General features: G+C 41.1%; 1 protein-coding gene across 3 annotated transcripts in view; it reads left to right on the top strand.

Annotated features, from left to right (window-relative positions):
• Positions 1-15,173, top strand: part of LOC106580141 (EGF-like repeat and discoidin I-like domain-containing protein 3) — a 314,416-nt gene that overhangs the window by 287,378 nt on the left and 11,865 nt on the right. The gene's annotated exons all lie outside the window — the stretch shown is intronic.

Genomic DNA, 15,173 nt, shown 5'->3' with positions numbered 1-15,173 from the left:
GGGAAAGAAATTCCATAAATTAACTTTTAACAAGGCACACCTGTTTTTTAAAATGCATTCTAGGTGACTACCGCATGAAGCTGGTTGAGATAATGCCAATAGTGTGCAAAGCTGTCATCAAGGCAAAGGGTGGCTACATTGAAGAATCTCAAATATAAAATACATTTGGATTTTGGTTAATACATGATTCTATATGTGTTATTTTATAGTTTTGATGTCTTCACTATTATTCTACATGTAGAAAATAGTAAAAAATATCGAAAAACCTGAATGAGTAGGTTTAACTTTTGACTGATACTGTATTTTTTGTCAATGTTTTGGCGTCAATAGTTGGAAGATTTGCAGAGTTAATTGAAAATAATGCATTGTTAATTAGTATTTTTTCATTAATTATGCTATGTTCTCTTGAACCATATGGTCTATCCACAAGAAACTAATGGACAATATAGACAGAGATATAAGACATTTATACTATATAAGAATAAAAAATGTTTTAAAGTTATTCCAGTAAAAATTACCAAAATTACACTAGATTGTCATATATTTTCTGTTAATTACCCAAATTGCGGAAGATTCTAGTAAATTTGAGTCTTTTAAGGCAGCAGTGTTTTTGGAACTAATTCAAGTAAAAGTTAGTAAAAGGGAGCTGAGTGGCTAATGGGGAAAAAATACATAGCGCGGCATGTATTTCACACGTGAAATATTGGATGGAACACTAGCCAACATTAAAGGTAGGCTCTCATATCCTTTGTTACTTTGGAATTTCATACAATTCAACTCTACTTCCTAGTATTCTGCTTACTCTAGTCTAGACTATTCTGAATTGACCCTAAACCTTTTGCAGATAGTGTTTACAGTAGGCTAGCTCTTTTCAAATGCATGATCCTGATAATTAATCTGCTGCAATGGTCCCTAACACGTGAGGGACGCTGACAAACCCCAAGGTAGGCTTGTGAAGAAGAGGAAAACAGGGACATTAATTAGAAGTAATGGTAGATCAATTCCTGCTCCGTTCCTATTCACGTGTATTTGCGGTAATCAAAGAGGGGCTTTATGGTTACTCGGCTTCTGCAAGGCAATGCTTCCCTAATATAATTGGTGCAATACTAATCTGACAACAAACTCAATGTCTCTATGCCAATAGAATTAGCTGGATGTTTGTTTCTATCTATGCTGGAGAACTGTTCTATTGCCTTCCCGTAAGGATTTATAAGGATTTTCCCTGTTGACACAGTAGTGTTTATGCAGTACACAGCTCATAGATGAAGCACGTCTCTCTCCTAAGGAGTGAGAAGATCTATGAGAGAGGAAAAAGGAAATCTGCTATGAAAGGATTTAAGAGGGATTTTGATTGTCTGGGAGAAAGAGACACTGGTGTTTTGATTATGACATGCATGGGGAAAAACTGGAAAGCAACAAGTCATTGGGGACTTTGAAGGGTGATCTGTCCTCCGTATCCTTCAGGATGAGCCCACTGAAGGAATCTAGTCATGTATTCTCAGGCAGTCAGCAGAGTCCTCTTCAGCCTTACTATTGTTATCACCAGCCTTCCCTGTTGATCTAGTCCAAAGTATTAATGATGGCGTTTCGTCCCCGCAGTCTCAGGAACCATGAGTGTTCAACATTCTAAATCAGTTTAAATACATTCTTCATTTGCGGTGCTGCTCGGCAGTTCATTTTTTTATTTAACCTTTATTTTGACAGGGAGTCAATGCTGAGACCAAGTTCTCTTTTCCAGATAAGCCCTGTTTAGCACAACAATACACATCGAAATGAAATGCACATTAAACTACGCATCCATATGCACATTCAAATACATGTTATTGTACACAACAATATATGAAAAGCAAAACATAATCATAGTAAAGACACATTCTTCACTAAAGGTACCTTAACAGATGTCTGAAATGCCCTGGAGGCACCAATTCCACCCATTTTAAAGTTCAAAAAACAGAAATCAGATCTACCCAACTCAGTGGAGATTGAAGTGATCTCCAAAGTTAGCCATCCCTGAGACTGGTCTAGTATCTTATGTCTATATGTAGCTATCTAACATTGTTGATGTCATTAATAGTGGGGTATACTGGGAGGGCTACAGCTGCAGGACTATGGACATATTGAAACCCAATAAGGTCAGTGAAATGATGGCATATCACCATGCCAGAGCAGCTAAGAAGGATCCCATCTAGTGCCGTTCGATGACATCTTTACCCCCGACAGAGTGATACCAAGACTGATCCATAGGGAGAAAAATAAGCAAAGGAAATACTCAGCTAATGCGTAATTAATAGTTTATATCACCCTTGCTACTAGGTAGATGGATTCATTTTAGCTTGCTATTGAAAAATAAAAGGAACAGGGCAGACCAGTCATAGACAGGTGTTATGGGGCGTTATACACAGCACGTGTTTCTTTAATTCAGTATACAGGGCAATCGTTCTCTTTACTGACTCAGCATGGCAAAGTAGGACTGTGTGTGTGTGCGTGTGTTTGTCTTGTTATTTGTCTTATTTCTACACACGCTTAAGGGGATCAATAGGAACAGCACCTGCAGCCAAGTTGCCATGCTGAACTAATTGAAGAAACAGAGTGTTACAGAGACAGTCTCCAGGTGGTTCCCAATGCAAATCAGAGAGAAGCACATAACCATTTAGCCACAGCTGTGATATTTGATGAAGATGGCAAATATGAAATGTGTGCGCGTGCGTTTGCATATGTTTGCACACACATGTCCGTAAAATAACTAAACCAAAACAAGTTAATCTCTATGTGAACAGAAAAGGCTTCCACTCTTAATGTGCAGGTGATAGGTTATGTGATGCACAAAAGATGCTGCTGAATGTGGTGGCATGTGGGCAGGTGCAAAACAGCAATGTTGGCCTTCACGCCTACAGGAGGAAGCTGTTATAGAGGGATGACTTATTGGTGAGTGCTGCCTACTCATTTGAAGTATATTTGCCATTGTTAAACAACTTGAATTGTCCTAATGGTCCTGTATTTGTAGCTATGTTTAAATTTTTACTGGTCAAGCCACAACTGAGCCTGCCAAATGACACTTTTTTTACGCTAGCACCTCTATTTCAGTCTCAGTAAAGTTTTGATTTCTTAGCTTTTTGTTTGGTTGAGCCATTGTATTTTATGGTATGGTGTTGTGTATTCCCCATGGGCTTTAAAGGGATGAATTTGACCATATATGGTTAAATAGGGGTATTTCAAAATGCAAATAGCCAAGGCTGTGCATGAGCACCCTTGCCTGAGAACAGTTGGTATTTATCAATTATTTTATTCTACCGGTCTGCGTATGACTCTCATAGGATTGTTTGATAAATCACACCTTTTCTATGCATACGAACATTCAAAATGTTGTCCATAAGTAGTATTTTAGAAAGTTTTCGACACAATGATTACCTTAGAGGCAACTTAAACAAATTTGAAAAACACATCTGATGCTAATTTCATTAAAGCGTTATAGGCAGAGCGTCATTTTAATCCAGTCCGATATGGCCCTTACTTTGCTCTACTTTATGCACTTTCCCTGCAGCTAGCATACTAATTCAATTAAACTCCAAATTAAGTTACTGTGGGGACACTAGATCCATCTGCCTCCCTGTTTCAATGGAATGCTTTGTATTGTCCCCATTCCATCTTTAAATAAACAGCCCTCCTTTGAACCTGGACAATGCTATACCTCTTCTATTTCATCTTATCTTCTAGCGCACGTCGGTCACATCCCACTGTTTCTTTTTTCTCTCAGCTGATGTTGGGTGCTTGAATCTTTTTTGTTCTGAATTATTGATTCATGAGTTTCCAGCAGAGTTTGCCTTAATCTGAGGGATCTGGAGGAATGTAGAGATTGAAGGCGCCTCGACTCAAATCAGGGCCGCCCAGATTGTCTTGTATGTGTTCCGCATGTGTATCTGGCTGTTTCATGTCTAAACCAAACTCCCACTCCAATAAATACTGTATCCATGTGCTCATCTCATTGCTTGACTTCTTTTTGATTTTTTTTTATCAGAGATTCTTATTGAACATACAAAAGTAGATGTATCACCTTGTCAGTCACATATATGATGATACAGCTACTATGATTCATTTGGAGTGGCCCATTGTAAGTAAGAGAGCAACACAATAGAAAACTGATTATTGACTCGTGACATATGAGTGGTGTTCACAGTTTGTGTTTGTGAGCAGACCTTTTTCATAATTAGGTAATCGTCTCACAGATGCCTTGTGTACATGAGTGCGTGCATGTGTGCATGCCAGTAGCGGTGCATGAGTAAAATCACTGGGGAAGCCAAGCCAGGAAATAAAAGCCCTTTTACAAACTATGTGTAGTGATAATTGCATTGTTTGCTTTATAACCTATTATTCCATATGCCTTGCCATCATGATATATAGGCCTAAGGCCGAGACAATAAGACACAGTGGCAGAATCAATTCAACCACACCTTTGTTTCATCACAAAACCGGAGAGCAACATCTGTCCGGTGAAGTCCACAAAGCATATTGCATCTAGCAAACAGTTACACGGCCTTCAATTTGGTCAAGCAAGTTAATGTTTCCAAAATTTCCGGACTACTAAACAACCATTAATTTAGAACCACAGAGAGTTTCCACAAGTCGAAAAGAAGTCCCCACTATTCCAACACAATTTCAGCTTCAGCAAATCACATTTTACATATTAGCAGACACTCTCATCCAGCGCGACTTAAAATAGTGAGTGCATACATTTTCATACTTGTTTGTACTGGTCCCCAGTGGGAATCGGATGCTCTACCAACTGAGCTTCACCTATGCTTAGTCTAACAGTGAGAACTAAAATATACCCAAAATGATTTATTCCAATCAAAGTAAGCTAAATCTGATGTAGCTGTCCATGGAACTGGTGTGTGTGTGTGAGCAAGTAGAAAAGCATGTTGACTCACCCTACTTGTAGAGAAACTCCTATGACATCCTCCTCACAATGTATGAATTTATGCTTGGATCAGAATCGCCGTTGTGATCATTGGCCAGTACGGAGAATTAAGTAAAACCAGAAGTCCCCAAATCCTTTTCTCCATCTATGGCTAATTTAGGAAAGGGAAGATTTTAGCCAGCTATATAGCCAGCGACCCGACGACAACTACACAACGAGATGGAAAAATTCAAGTTGGTTTTTGTAAATTATGTTTTGCGTAATGTGATTGGTGTGAAGCAAAATCCAAACTGGCTTCCATTGACACTTTTTTTCCCCACTCAGTTTAGCTCAATGCAGATTGGCTATTATTATTTAAATGTTTTATCAAGGGATGCCAAATGCTCACTGACTTCCCTTGTATTCAATGCTACGGGCAGCAACAATGGCATACTCTTTTTGACCAAACAGCCTTATATTGATGGGTTACACATAAAAAGAAAGAGGGGCGCTGTTTCGCTCGCTCAGATGCTTTCTGCGGTGAGAAACATTCAGCCTCTTGCGAATATAAGGACAAATATGAAACACAGAGAGACAAGAGATAAACATTTATTTATTTATTGGTAAACTCTTGGGGGATTTCCATAACTCTCCACTGGTGCATGCATGCCTGTGTGTGTGTGTGTGTGTGTGTTTGCGTTTGTGCATGCTTGATTCAAATACTGTTCATATATAGTTGAAGTCGGAAGTTTACATAAACTTAGGTTGGAGTCATTAAAACTCGTTTTTCAACCACTCCACAAATTTCTTGTTAACAAACTATAGTTTTGGAAAGTTGGTTAGGACATCTACTTTGTGCATGACACAAGTAATTGATTATAGACAGATCATTTCACTTATAATTCACTATATCACAATTTCAGTCGGTCAGAAGTTTAAATACACTACGTTGACTGTGCCTTTAAACAGGTTGGAAAATTCCAGAATGGCTCATGGCTTTAGAAGCTTCTGATAGGCTAATTGACATAATTTGAGTCAATTGGAGGTGTACCTGTGGATGTATTTCAAGGCCTTCTTTCCAGCTCAGTGCTTCTTTGCTTGACATCATGGGAAAATCAAATGAAATCAGCCAACACCTCAAAAAAAGAATTGTAGACCTCCACAAGTCTGGTTCATCCTTGGGAGCAATTTCCAAACGCCTGCAGGTACCACGTTCATCTGTACAAACAATATTATGCAAGTATAAACACCATGGGACCACGCAGCCTTCATACCGCTCAGGAAGGAGACGCATTATGTCCCTTAGTGATGAATGTACTTTGGTGGGAAAAGTGCAAATAAATCCCAGAACAACAGCAAAGGACCTTGTGAAGATGCTGGAGGAAACAGGTACAAAACTATTTATATCCACAGTAAAACGAGTCCTATATTGACATAACCTGAAAGGCCGCTCAGCAAGGAAGAAGCCATTGCTCCAAAACCGCCATAAAAAAAACAGACTATGGTATGCAACTGCACATGGGGGAAAAGATTGTACTTTTTGGAGATATGTCCTCTGGTTTGATGAAATGAAAATAGAACTGTTCGGCCAAAATGACCATCGTTATGTTTAGAGGAAAAAGGGGGAAGCTTGCAAGCCGAAGAACACCATTCCAACCGTGAAGCACAGTGGTGGCAGCATCATGTTGTGGGGGTGTTTTGCTGCAGGAGGGACTGGTGTACTTCACTAAATAGATTGCAGCATGAGGAAAATTGTGGATATATTGAAGCAACATCTCAAGACATCAGTCAAGAAGTTAAAGCTTGGTCGCAAATGGGTCTTCCAAATGGACAATGACCCCAAGCATACTTCCAAAGTTGTGGCAAAATGGCTTAAGGACAACAAAGTCAAGGTATTGGAGTGGCCATCACAAAGCCCTGACCTCAATCCTATAGAAAATGTGTGGGCAGTACTGAAGAAGCGTGTGCAAGCAAGGTGGCCTACAAACCTGACTCAGTTACACCAGCTCTGTCTGGAGGAATCGGCCAAAATTCACCCAACTTATTGTGGGAAGCTTGTGGAAGGCTACCCAAAATGTTTGACCCAAGTTAAACAATTTAAAGGCAATGCTACCAAATACTAATTGAGTGTATGTAAACTTCTGACACACTGGGAATGTGATGAAAGAAATAAAAGCTGAAATAAAAATCCTTCTCCCTACTATTATTCTGACATTTCACATTCTTAAAATAACTGGTGATCCTAACTGACCTAAAACAGGGAATTTTTACAAGGATTAAATGTCAGGAATTGTGAAAAACTGAGTTTAAATGTATTTGGCTAAGGTGTATGAAAACTTCCGTCTTCAACTGTGTATATATATATATATATGCACTGCTCAAAAAAATAAAGGGAACACTTAAACAACACAATGTAACTCCAAGTCAATCACACTTCTGTGAAATCAAACTGTCCACTTAGGAAGCAACACTGATTGACAATAAATTTCACATGCTTTTTTGCAAATGGAATAGAAAACAGGTGGGAATTATAGGCAATTAGCAAGACACCCCCAATAAAGGAGTGGTTCTGCAGGTCGGGACCACAGACCAGTTCTCAGTTCCTATGCTTCCTGGCTGATGTTTTGGTCACTTTTGAATGCTGGCGGTGCTTTCACTCTAGTGGTAGCATGAGACGGAGTCTACAACCCACACAAGTGGCTCAGGTAGTGCAGCTCATCCAGGATGGCACATCAATGCGAGCTGTGGCAAAAAGGTTTCCTGTGTCTATCAGCGTAGTGTCCAGAGCATGGAGGCGCTACCAGGAGACAGGCCAGTACATCAGGAGACGTGGAGGAGGCCGTAGGAGGGCAACAACCCAGTAGCAGGACCGCTACCTCCACCTTTGTGCAAGGAGGAGCAGGAGAAGCACTGCCAGAGCCCTGCAAAATGACCTCCAGCAGGCCACAAATGTGCATGTGTCTGCTCAAACGGTCAGAAACAGACTCCATGAGGGTGGTATGAGGGCCCGACGTCCACAGGTGGGGGTTGTGCTTACAGCCCAACACCGTGCAGGACGTTTGGCATTTGCCAGGGAACACCAAGATTGGCAAATTCGCCACTGGCGCCCTGTGCTCTTCACAGATGAAAGCAGGTTCACACTGAGTACGTGACAGACGTGACAGAGTCTGGAGACGCCGTGGAGAACGTTCTGCTGCCTGCAACATCCTCCAGCATGACCGGTTTGGCGGTGGTTCAGTCATGGTGTGGGGTGGCATTTCTTTGGGGGGCCGCACAGCCCTCCATGTGCTCGCCAGAGGTAGCCTGACTGCCATTAGGTACCGAGATGAGATCCTCAGACCCCTTGTGAGACCATATGCTGGTGCGGTTGGCCCTGGGTTCCTCCTAATGCAAGACAATGCTAGACCTCATGTGGCTGGAGTGTGTCAGCAGTTCCTGCAAGAGGAAGGCATTGATGCTATGGACTGGCCCGCCCGTTCCCCAGACCTGAATCCAATTGAGCACATCTGGGACATCATGTCTCGCTCCATCCACCAACGCCACGTTGCACCACAGACTGTCCAGGAGTTGGCAGATGCTTTAGTCCAGGTCTGGGAGGAGATCCCTCAGGAGACCATCCGTCACCTCATCAGGAGCATGCCAAGGCGTTGTAGGGAGCTCATACAGGCACGTGGAGGCCACACACACTACTGAGCCTCATTTTGACTTGTTTTAAGGACATTACATCAAAGTTGGATCAGCCTGTAGTGTGGTTTTCCACTTTAATTTTGAGTGTGACTCCAAATCCAGACCTCCATGGGTTGATAAATTGGATTTCCATTGATTAGTTTAGTGTGATTTCGTTGTCAGCACATTCAACTATGTAAAGAAAGAAGTATTTAGTAAGATTATTTCTTTCATTCAGATCTAGGATGTGTTGTTTAAGTGTTCCCTTTATTTTTTTGAGCAGTATATATCGATCTTTTTTTTTCCTGAACTTACCCTTGAAGTGGTAATAGTAGAATGCACAAGGTTCAATTTCAAATTGGGTGGTGAATCATCAGTTTTCTTCTTGACATGTCAGTCATTGCAGACCAGAAAGCTATTTATTACTTGTCAGAAATGTCCAGATCAACTAGACCATGTCATGTCGTTTTTTTTAGCCCAAAGATTTTGTTGTAATGTTTGAGTCACTCAAATATCACATGAACACACACAAGACATGGCAAATGTGTAGAATTGCTGAAAATTAGCTTTAAACAGATGTCTTCTCTGCACCCCTTGACAAAATGTGTAGATTTGCAGTAAATAAGCTTTAAACCTGCAAAATGTTCTCTCCACCATCAAGAGGGGTGTAAACAGTGCTTGCTCCTCAATGCTGGAAAGGGGGCCTGAGTGTAATACTTTGTGATCCCCTGATTTAGCAGACACTCTTAGCCAGTGCAATTAGGGTAAAGTGCATTGCTCAAGGGCACATTGACAATTTTTTACCTAGTCAGCTCATGGATTCAAACCAGCAACCTTTCAGTTATGGGCCCAATGGCTTGACCACTAGGCTATCTGCCAATTGAATATGTGGAATGACTGCTTTGATAAACATCATGAGAAAGTGCTGCTGCTGAGACTGCAGGGAATGCAGTTATTTTTAACATCACCAAGTATACTAGAAGAAAACAGAACACAGACAAACTACTCTGCACCTGATCTGAAAGTGTTAACCCTGTCACCCGCTAAATCCAACGTGAATGCTGTTCATGGGAATCACAGTGGATGTAATTCCCAGCGTCCTCTCTGCTGTGGTAAGACCATGGATGCGTCCCAATAATCGATATAGAGAAACTTCTTTTCATCCCGCTCCTGCACCAATCCAATGCTTTTAGATTTGTGGGAAAGAGTGAACGAGTGCACACTTCAAGAGAAATAAGGTATTATTGGGATGCACCCCACGGATTGTCACGGGTGGATCAGAGTGCCTCTCTCCTCTCCAACAGATATCGGACACGACACAATGAATCAATGGAGGCTTTCCACACTGTTATACGTTTTAAATGATCTGTCGGCATGGTTGATTTTCTGCCCGTTTTCTTCCCCCATTTGATTTGAGTTAAGTAGACAAGCAGAGCCTATTTCCACCCCTTCGATAGATACATAGTATGGCATTTTTATTCCACAAGGATATTTAAATTAGATGAAATTTAACATTTTCTATTAACTGGATTTGACTAAGCTTTTTTGGGGGAAATTGATTGTCCTTCATAAATGTGTTTTTATAATCTCTTTGTAATATATAATCTCTTTATTTTTGGCATGCAGGTGAATTTATGCTTGTCGTCTTCTTAAGCACTTAGCTTGGGCCTACTGGTTTAAATTATGTATGGGAAAAAAGTCTCCCACTAAATGAAAAGCTGCAAAGTTTTTTCAACTGTATGTGCTGTGTCAAATTCAGAGAGCAGTTTTCTCTCTTACAGTAGCCTCTTCTCACAGGCACTCAACAGTTTTACACTGCCATGTTTTTGATTTTTTTTTTTTCAAATGTGCTAAGTTTAACAAACAAAATAGTTATTCTGGAAAAATATGGAAACGGGGTTATTTATGCAAGTGTGCTTTACTCAGGGGAAGAAAGGAGGGAGGTTAGGAGGAAGTGATGTTACGAAACCGATGAACTAGCCAACTAATATTGATGCAATCGCTTTGTCTAGTGGTCCTAGGCCTAGTTACACGGTCTGTTACCTGAATGATTGTGTGCATTTATGTGAGAACTGTGTTTGAGGACCGTGTTGGATGACCAACCAGGAGACAGCAATTTACGAATTCTGGTCCCGCTACCACTTGACTTCTTGGACGGCCAGTCCAAGTGGATTATTATTTGTTAAGATGGTGAAGAAACATAAATATGTACAAAAATGAAAAACACAAGGCATTTCAAAACTAAAACCTAAAAAACTAACGAAAGGCCTCATGGCCAGGAAACAAACCCAGCAGCCTCATGGCTTGCCAGCTGGGATACTGACTGACAATCACCCTAATTGGCAGCACCAGTGGGGTATACTACGATGGAAGCTAGATCTACTCAGGATTTTATAAAGCTAGTCGGCTTCAAATTCCAGTTTAGGCTTCATCCATACTACGAAGGTGGATATTGATCATGCAGCTGCCGCTAAGTCAAACAGGCTTTTAACTGTGCGTGCATGTCACACATGGCTAGTCGAACTATTCATTGAGACTATGCCACATTTTCATTTTAGCTGAAATCAACATGAAAGAAAAGTTATCTTGCAATTTCAGCAGGTTATGGCGTGTTAGAAGTGCCGTCTTTTATTACTTATCGTTAATGCCGTCTTTGATGTGCTTTGGTGTGCTTATCAATGCACAAGCACCTTTCTTCCCACTCCTCTCGATAATAGAATTGTATTAAGTTTTACAAAAGTTTTACTGTGCTTGAACTTTCAAAATGCATCCTGTCAAAATGTGTAATGTGATAGACATTTTCATTTAACTGTTAACACACACACAAAAAAAACATTTGATTCTTAAAATATTGAATCAGTCGTCTTCCTCAAAAAAAGGGGATGATGACGCAATCTTTGCAAGAGGGATGGATTCACTGTTACTGTAATGCTAAAGACTACCAGTCTGGTTCAAAGATGCAAACTTTTATTAGCTTACTTTGGACCAGTCTTACCAGCAGGGGAAGCTGTCAACAATATTTCTTCATAATTTTTTTAAACATAGCCAAGTGTTTCTACTCAACACTTGACATTACTTTTTTCCAAAAGTGGATTCAGTACACGCCACAACTGCAACTGTCATTAGACCTTTGCTCTAGGAGGGCAAGGCGACGTGGAACATTTAAAAGCATTTCACTCTGGTCGATAGCAGAGTGAGCAGGAAGTCCTGTTTTTGCATGTTTGGCATTTAGCACATCCAGGCAGTGGCTGGCTGGTCTCACGCTGATACAGCCAGTACAGAGACTTTTTAGTTTGTGACCATATCTCCGCTGTGAGTTAGGCCCCAAGGTAACAGAGGTGTCCACACTTCTAACTGGGCAGAACCCACATTCCGCCATGTCAGTGCTCAGCAGACGCCTTATGTGATTTGACATCTCGCCACCTCAAGTGGAAACGGTAGTCATGAAAGGAGTTGGGATTGTGTGTGTGCATGCGTGTGCTTTAGGTGTTTCACTCTTATATTCTCACGCGGTGTCTCCCAGTTGGGCCGGCCTGAGTGCTGCCTGGAGTTAGAATCAAGACTGTGATTATCCGATCAACAGGCTTAAGGCTCGACATGACCACATGTTCAAAAGGCTTTCCCAGAGCATGTGGTTTGACCTGTTCAATTCTTTAATTTGGTATTCTAGAACATGCTTGGTGCTTTTTCTAACTGATGCAAGGGTAGTGATAGGTCTGGATCTGTATTGCCTCAAACAGTTGGCATATTGAAACGTGCACATAATTTTTTTCTCCCTTCATAATGATGCATCTCAAAAGCATTATGTTTGCATGTCTCGATACTGTGATGTTTTATTCAAATACAGGGCCCCCTGCTAAGATACAATAAGATACATTTCTATCCAGTTTTCTGAGTACAGATGCCACGTTCGGAAAAACCATGGGATTTCACCTATTCCTTCTCACACCTCTGCTTTAAGCTTTAATGATGGCGGCCCCATCGTGGGGTTGATGGGCCGTCATATCATCCTGTTGAGTCCATATGCCTGTGTGAGCTGTACTTACAGTACACTACCCCGGCTCCTGCCGTTTGCCCTGTGTACACTCCACACACACACACACACTTCCAGCAGTCTAGAAATTGGGTGAGGTTATATGAGCAGTGTAGATTAAATGAGTCTTCAACACATACAATTAAATTAGCTCAGCTAGAGGGGGAGCTAGCTGCTAGCTGGGTGCTATGTATGTATACAGTGTGGAGTAGTAGAGGGGCTAATTGTATTCCTCTACAGCAGCCTCACACTCTTTTCACCCCTCTGACAAAACTAGCACTTCAAATATGGACATTGGCGTTACACGCAAACTCTCATCTCAATGAGTAGATGGGGGGGTTTCTCTCTCCTCTTTTTGAGTTTATTTTCTCTTTCCCTATTTGTCCCACAGAAACACATGCATGTGTCGCCTTGAAGCACCATGCAGGGATAATTAATTCTGCCAAATGTTATGAATGTTTTCCACTGATGGGGGAAACAGACGGTGATGGAGGAGAACAGGGGATGGGGTGAGCGAGGAGGAGGGGGGTTGGGACTCTTTGAGGTGTTGTTTGTATCGACTTCCACTCACCCGAGGAGAAGGAGTGAGAGAAAGAAAGGAATGCTGTGATTTTTTTTGTGTGCCTGTGTCACGAGGATCCAGAGGTTGCCGCTAAGACTTCAAAGCCCCCGGTGTGTCAGGGTTAAGTGTGTTGGAATGTGGGTTTTTGGGGACGCCTGGCTCTAACAAGCTTATCTCGCCCTTTAAATCAGTTTGGGGCATTAAAGTGTTGGGAGCTGACTGTGCCAGGGGCGGTCGTCTTCTTTGACTGCTACCTATGACCGCAAATACAGGTTCCCCTTCAAGCGTGCCTTTGTTTTGGTGGCAGACTCGACAGGTTGGCCAGAATGAGACTACCTCTACGCTGTGCTCTGCTTGGAGGGTAATTGAGCCTCACAATGCAATGTGTCATTCCTTTTCCCTGAAGCAGCAACAGCCTCTCCCATTCCTTTAGTGTCCCTTCATGCATAAGGCAGTTTGCAATTACTGTAATTATAAAAGAGAGGTTATTTAAAGCCCCATTTATATGTCCCCCCCTCCCAAAACAGACATGAACACTTCATTAAACAAAGGGGTGAAGCATCTGTACAGGTCTGGTTTTGAAGGAGGTATCTCTGTTTTAATAGAAAACTATGTAAACCAATGTGTATAATTACCTACATGACATCATGGTAAAGTGCCCTTGTACCAAGATTTGAAATTAGGACCATAGCTGTTCAACTAACATACTGCCTTAGAGAGCCAACCCTTTTTATGTTGTCTTCAGAACCCCAAGAGCTGGCTGCTTACTCCATATCACATAACTCTTGTTCTATAAGAGCACAGAAAGATTGACAGCAAGCCATGTCTTTGGCTCCCTATAAGTCAGGGACCCAGGCCTGAGCCTGCCTGCTCCTCCAAACAGATGTCTACAGTGAAAACCTCTTTGAATCCCTGGAGAAAGTCTGTCAGAACAGGACTGAAGACCAGCTCAGGAGCAATCTCCTGGCCTCATGACAGATGTTGTGGAGATGGGGGCTCATGTGCACCACGTGCCATAGTGAGGCATGTTTGTGTGCTGTGTTTGTGCATGTAATGCTTTATGATATGTTGTAATGTGTTGCAATAAATAGTAATATAATGTATGGGATGATGTACAGTAACATTATAGTCAGACGAGGGTCTTGAGAACATGAGAGATCGAGAAGCCTCTGTGTTTTGGCCCACATTTACCACGTTCTGTATAGCAGGCTTGGGTTCAATTCTGAATTGAGTTGTAAATTGTTCTTTATTTCCAATTTAATTCTTGAATTTGTATTGGCCACACCCCACAGAGAATTGAATTTGATTTAAAGAAAGTAGATTTTAATTAAGTTCCATGAAATTCAAATGGCTTATTTATTCTACACATCACTACTGTATACACATGTTTATTTTTACATTGTGTATGGTTACCAATACTCTCATAAATATTGTAAGAACATGTTGTGGGTTGTCTGTAATAATTTATAATTGTTTTACAGCAGATCAAACACTGCAATATGAAAGGGAGCAATCTAACATTTGATGACAATCTTTGAGTTATAATCCAACTAATATTTGAAATGCTATGTATAATCTTTGCATCAATAAGTGGCAGATCCTTTGCTAAAAGATATGTCAAATGAATGAGACTTTCATGTATCAGTTGAATTGCTTTGAATTAAATTATACTTTCTTCAATTCAAATTAATTTCAAATTCTGCTTCCTGTGGGGTGTGGCCAATTAAAATTCATGGGTTGAGTTTAATTAAATTCAGAAATGTAGGATGATATATGGGCTCCTGTGTATTGTAAATCCAGCTCAGGAAATCCATATCTCTCTCTCTCTCTCTCTCGCTCTCATTTGTACTACCTCTCTCCTTTTTGACCGCTTCTCTTGCTCTCTCTTCGCCCCATGAAGGGGATTGGTGTGCATGGATCTAGCAAGACAGTTACTGTACCGTCATGGTGTTATTGACATTGAGCCAAATCAAAAGCAGACTTCTGGATCATTTGTGGTTATGGTTTCAAACTATGTC

This window comes from Salmo salar, chromosome 20, assembly GCF_965601325.2.
Source record: "Salmo salar chromosome 20, fSalSal1, whole genome shotgun sequence".
NCBI lineage: Eukaryota > Metazoa > Chordata > Actinopteri > Salmoniformes > Salmonidae > Salmo > Salmo salar.
This window is presented reverse-complemented; position numbering and strand designations above follow the sequence as displayed.